The following is a 6566-nucleotide window of genomic DNA, read 5'->3' as shown; positions in this document are numbered from 1 at the left end:
TTCAAAAAAGTCATCCATACATATGCATATTTACAGTCGTTTCTACCATTTTTTGACCTTTTGAGTTCATTTTTCTGATGTTAAAAGTGTAAAATTTTGTACCTAGAAAAAGTTGGTAACATTATGATGGACCTAAAGTATCTCTTCTTCCCTCATGAACATAGGGATCCACCTTTCTTTTCTTAACACTAGTTGGCATGGAGGCATTGAAGCTATGGATGCATGGATGCATTGCTAAAGGGTCATGGAGTTATTGTTGTATTTGAATGCATGTTGGCAAGAAGGTAAAGAAGCATAGGGTGTTGTCCATGCTAGAATATTTCTATACATTGATAGCATGGAGGTGTGGAAGCATATAGTGTGTGGATAGAGGAATACATAGGGGATGAACATGGTGGGTTAATTGTTGTTAAGGATTCCTGAGGCTTTGTGAAGGACCATCTCTCTCTTAGCATTACAAGCGACCTCTCTATATTCTCTCTCTCTTGCACTCATCCACTACCAAACAACTTACTTCTACTCAAGCTCAAGGTCAAGAAGACATCAAACATGGACAACCTCAAGATATGGGCTGAATCATTTATACAAGTAACACTACAATGATCCCTCTAAATAAGTTATAATTTTGTGATGAAAAGTTTTTGTCTTATGGTTGGCCCTTGTTCATTGTTTTTTTCAAATATGTATTACAGTTTAATGTGTGAAAAAAGCTCACAAATTTGTGAGAATATCAAAAAAGCTCATAAAAGAAAGCTCACAGAAAATTTTCCCCGCTCCATATGTACTCGTGGTGGTCATGGCCGCCACCCTAGTCTATCAACACACCACACACGAGGCAAATATGGCATGTCTTGCACGCCCTAGAGGGACTACTACCTACATCCCCGCTGACATGTGTACATGATGATCTCAGGCACACTATAGGTTTGTGTGTCGATGAGAGGTCCGACCGACCGACCGACCTAGATAAGCAGAGGGGTGTATCAAAGCTTTGTTATAATGAAGGGTCATAAGGAGGTTTTGATTCTCTAGAAAGACTCCGTGGTGATGGATCAGAGATGTTGTGCTTGGATGTGTTGACTTGGCAATGGCAGTCATTTCTTACCCATACACACTTGTGAGTTTTCTCATGCCACCCTTGTGCAGATTTTGTTTGTAAGGGTTTGGCAACTTATTATTCTAATAACTTAAGCTAGCTAGTTGTAAGGAAAGCCTTCCAATTGAGGGGAGGGGACCTATAACATTTGGTAGTGCATCTGTTCTTGGAAATCAAGACTTTGTGGTTCTACAATGTAGCCTTGGGATGCAACATAAGGAGAATGAGGTTGTTGAGGATCAAGTTCAAGAAGGTGTAGAGCTCTATCTCTGAACAAGTTCAAAATGTGCAAGAAATACATAAGTACATTATTATTTGTTAGATTTTTCTATGACAAATCACTTGCACCAACAAAAGTATGGAAAGCACTATCCTCCACTTTCATTAGTGAAAGTGCTCATCTAAACACAAGAAATGGCATGTTCCCCTATGGTTATAGTTTTAAGGGGAGACTTGTGCCACCTCTCCACCATACCTTGCGTATGGTCTTTTTCTCCTTTTTTTCTCCACACACACGCATACACACAAGAAGAGTTACTGTAGTCAAAATGATAAACTCCATCACAATGACTAATGTTAGATAACATGTTGTTGTACAAGGATTATGTAAGAGGCTTCTTATACATTGAACACTCTCGTTATGGACTAATACACACATTAACGTACTATCAAATCTTTGCATCTCCCTCATACTATACATTTTGAATGTGCATGAGAAAATAAAGGCATAGTTACCTAAGTATATAGTTATTATATTTATTAAATAGAGATATAAAAAAATATAGTTATGGTGCCTTTTTCATGCCTTCACCAAGACGTTCACAAACATAGCCACATTGGTGGGTTTTGAATTAGGATTGGCAAAACAAAAAATGGAAAACAATGAACCTAATGAGGATGGCTACACCAAGTTTGGGCTAGGTTTTAAATTAGCCTCATGAATAGATCATAGAAGAAGAAAATGGTAAATGTCACCAATCCTTTTCATCTTTGCTCCCCCTCTCCTTCTTTTTATTATCTTCTAATTTAAAGAGAACACTAGGGCTCATGTTGCTAAGTAGAGTTATTGTGATCCCACAAAAACTAATCATAACAGGCTCCTCAACGACATGTTATAAAGTATGGAAAATCAAAGGTGATGTCATTTAAATCAGTAAGGAAATCAATTCATTGACGTTATAGGACCCCATAAGGATGACAAGTTTACCAAAACTTCTAGGTGAAAATGGAGGACCTTAATAAAAAACTAAAGCATGAGACCTAAGGAGCCACTTTGTTATTAATGTAGGTGATTGTCTTAAGAAGCGGGACTACTAGTAACAGGTCTAATTGTTTCAATCCCAAAAGTAGGATCACCCAAATCTTGAAGTGTTCTACACTAGGTTCGTTCTGAGAGTTGAAACTTTCTAACTGGAATCGTTCCATCAAGGATCGCTCCTTTAGGAATCATTTTTGCTAGAATTATTTCCTAATAGAATTATTTTCAATGGGAATAGTTTTCGAGAAAAATCGTTCTTTGGTAGAATTGACCTGTTAAATCTTGAAGAAAAACCATTAAAAATACAAATCTTTCTACAATTGACCTGTTAAATCTTGAAGAAAAACCATTAAAAATACAAATCTTTCTAGAAACACCAAAAACATTGGAAAATCAAGAAATTTTATGAAAATATATCAAAAGATTACCAAAAAATCCATTAAATAAAGAAAACGCATCGAAAATCCAAAACGTCAGAAAACCAAGAAAAACCATTAAAAAAACCTTAGCAAGTGATTATAGTGTTGGACCAAGTGCTTATGCATTTACATTCGGGCCGAATCATTGTGACTTTATTCTTAAACCCAACATTTGAGCAGCACGAAATCCTATCGTACATGCCAAAACTAGGGAGTGACAAAACCAAGAGTCAATCTAACCACCCTAGTTCTTTTGTGTTTTTGGTTGAGTGTTTATAGGAGTGAAGTATGTGTGATTAGATTGAGCTTTTCCTAACCCATAGCTGTTCTTTTGTTGTTTTTACTAGTGGAGATGGATGGTTGAGTTAAGCTCCCACTTACAAGATCGAGTTTAGCAATCTCTCTTGTTAGGATTTTCCATTGACATCATAAGCATTAGATTAGATAAAATAGACTAATTGCTAAATTAAGATTTTTTCCACTATGTCCAAAGGGCAAAAATTGGCCATTCTTTCAATTGATTTATAATAATCATTCATTCCCATGGTAAATTAACCTTTATGTCCAACAAGAAAAAATAGCCCATTCTTTTAATCGATTCATAATAATCATTCATTTTGATGATCCTACTATGTCCAAAGGGTAAAAATTGGCCCATTCTTTCAATTGATTCATAATAATAATTTATTTTGATGTTTGCATGGTAGAATGACCGGTCATCTTGGAACCATTGCTAAGCTATATATACTAAGCAAAACCATTGCTAAGCTAGGTACCAAGCAAAACGAGAAAAAAGAAAAGAAAGAACTTATTGTAAAGTGGAATTTTTGCCCAATTGAATCATTTCGATCCTAGTAGGATAGTTTGGGTTAGAATCATCGATCCAAGCCCTGGAGTTGAATCGTTTTTTACCAGGCTAGAATAATTATTAACTTGACATCTGAAATCATCTACAAGTGCACTAATGAGCATTTAATAAGAAATAATGGTTGATAATTCAGTGCAAGCGTACATGTGAAGTCTATAGGGAATATTTTATATGGATGTACAATAATTATACAGTGTATTTTGAGGTAGTGGTCTGCCTCACATTGACAGCTGGTAGACAGACGAATCAGCCGATCCTAAAAAGTACAATCGTTGATCTTAGAAGTATAATCGCCCAATCGAGGCCTTGAATCATGAGGCAAACCCAATCGTTTTACGATCCCAAAGTTGAATCAATGTGAGGTAGTCGTCTACCTCACATTGACAGCACAGCTGGTAGACAGACAAATCAACCAATCCTAAAAAGTACAATCGTTGATCCCAAAAGTATAATCGCCCACCAATCGAAGCCTCGAATCATGGGCCAAATCCAATCGTTTTACGATACCGAAGTTGAATCGTCTACAAGTGCACTAATGAGCATTTAATAAGAAATAATGGTTGATAATTGAGTGTGCAAGCATACATGCCAAGTCTATAGGAAATATTTTATAAGGATGTACAATAATTATACTTTGTATTTTGAGGGTGTGCCTCACATTGAGAGCTGGTAGACAAACGAATCAACCGATCCTAAAAAGTACAATCGTTGATCCCAAAAATATAATCACCCAATGGAAGCCTCGAATCATGGGCCAAATCCAATCGTTTTACGATCCCAAAGTTGAATCGTCCAAAACCTAGAATCATCAGGGTCTAATTGTTTCAATCCCAAAAGTAGGATCACCCAATTCTTGAAGTGTTCTACACTAGGTTCATTTTGAGAGTTGAATTTTTCTAACAAGAATCGTTTCATCAAGGATCGCTCCTTGAGGAATCATTTTGGCTACTAGAATCATTTCCTAATAGAATAATTTTCAATGGGAATAGTTTTCAAGAAAAATCATTCTCTGGTAGAATTGCTCAGAGGTAAATCGCCCAAGTAGGATCATTGATCCTACTAAGAATAAATTCCACAGACATTAAAAAAATTAAAAAATTAGCTTGTGCAAGGACTTTGACCACCAGAACCTCAGACCTTGACCTGTGAAATCTTGAAGAAAAACCATTAAAAATACAGATCTTTCTACAAACACCAAAAACATTGGAAAATCAAGAAATTTTATGAAAACATATCAAAAGATTACCAAAAAATCCATTAAATAAACAAAATGCATCGAAAATCCAAAAACATCAGAAAACCAAGAAAAACCATTAAAAAAACCTTAGCAAGTGATTATAGTGTTGGACCAGGTGCTTATATCCATTTACATTCGAGCCGAATCATTGTGACTTTATTCTTAAACCCAACATTTGAGCACGAAATGCTATCGTACATGCCAAAACTAGGGAGTGGGACAAGACCAAGAGTCAATCTAACCAACCTAGTTCTTTTGTGTTTTTTGTTTGAGTGTTTATAGGAGTGAAGTATGTGTGATTAGATTGAGCTTTTCCTAACCCATAGCTGTTCTTTTGTTGTTTTTACTAGTGGAGATGGATGGTTGAGTTAAGCTCCCACTTACAAGATCGAGTTTAGCAATCTCTCTTGTTAGGATTTTCCATTGACATCATAAGCATTAGATTAGATAAAATAGACTAATTGCTAAATTAAGAATTTTTCCACTATGTCCTAAGGGTAAAATTTGGCCATTCTTTCAATTGATTTATAATAATCATTCATTTTGATGCTAGCATGGTAAAATAACCTTTATGTCCAACAAGAAAAATTAGCCCATAATCGTTTTACGATCCCAAAGTTGAATCGTCCAAAACCTTGAATCCTCAGGGTCTAATTGTTTCAATCCCAAAAGTAGGATCATCCAATTCTTGAAGTGTTCTACACTAGGTTCATTCTGAGAGTTGAATTTTTCTAGCTAGAATCGTTCCATCAAGGATCGCTCCTACAGGAATCATTTTGGTTACTAGATTCATTTCCTAATAGAATTGTCTTCAATGGGAATAGTTTTCGAGAAAAATCGTTCTCTGGTAGAATTGTTCAATCACCCGAGTAGGATCATTGATCCTACTAAGAATAAATTCGAGAGGCATTAAAAATTTTTAAAAATTAGCTTGTGCAAGGACTTTGACCAGAACTTTAGACCTTGACCTGTTAAATCTTGAAGAAAAACCATTAAAAATACAAATCTTTCTAGAAACACCAAAAACATTGGAAAATCAAGAAATTTTATGAAAACATATCAAAAGATTACCAAAAAATCCATTAAATAAACAAAACACATCGAAAATCCAAAAACATCAAAAAACCAAGGAAAACCATTAAAAAAACCTTAGCAAGTGATTATAGTGTTGGACCAGGTGCTTATGCATTTACATTCGAGGCAAATCATTGTGACTTCATTCTTTAACCCAATATTTGAGCACGAAATGCTATCGTACACGCCAAAACTAGGGAGTGGGACAAGACCAAGAGTCAATCTAACCACCCTAGTTCTTTTGTGTTTTTTGTTTGAGTGTTTATAGGAGTGAAGTATGTGTGATTAGATTGAGCTTTTCCTAAGCCGTAGGCGTTCTTTTGTTGTCTTTACTAGTGGAGATGGATGGTTGAGTTAAGCTCCCACTTACAAGATCGAGTTTAGCAATCTCTCTTGTTAGGATTTTCCATTGACATCATAAGCATTAGATTAGATAAAATAGACTAATTGCTAAATTAAGAATTTTTCCACTATGTCCAAAGGACAAAAATTGGCCATTCTTTCAATTGATTTATAATAATCATTCATTTTGATGCTAGCATAGTAAAATAACCTTTATGTCCAACAAGAAAAATTAGCCCATTCTTTCAATTGATTCATAATAATCATTCATT

The sequence above is a fragment of the Cibotium barometz genome, chromosome 45, assembly GCF_041138505.1.
Source record: "Cibotium barometz isolate CiBa-2024 chromosome 45, ASM4113850v1, whole genome shotgun sequence".
NCBI lineage: Eukaryota > Viridiplantae > Streptophyta > Polypodiopsida > Cyatheales > Cibotiaceae > Cibotium > Cibotium barometz.
The sequence above is the reverse complement of the archived record's forward strand: the minus strand, read 5'-3'. Positions refer to the sequence as shown.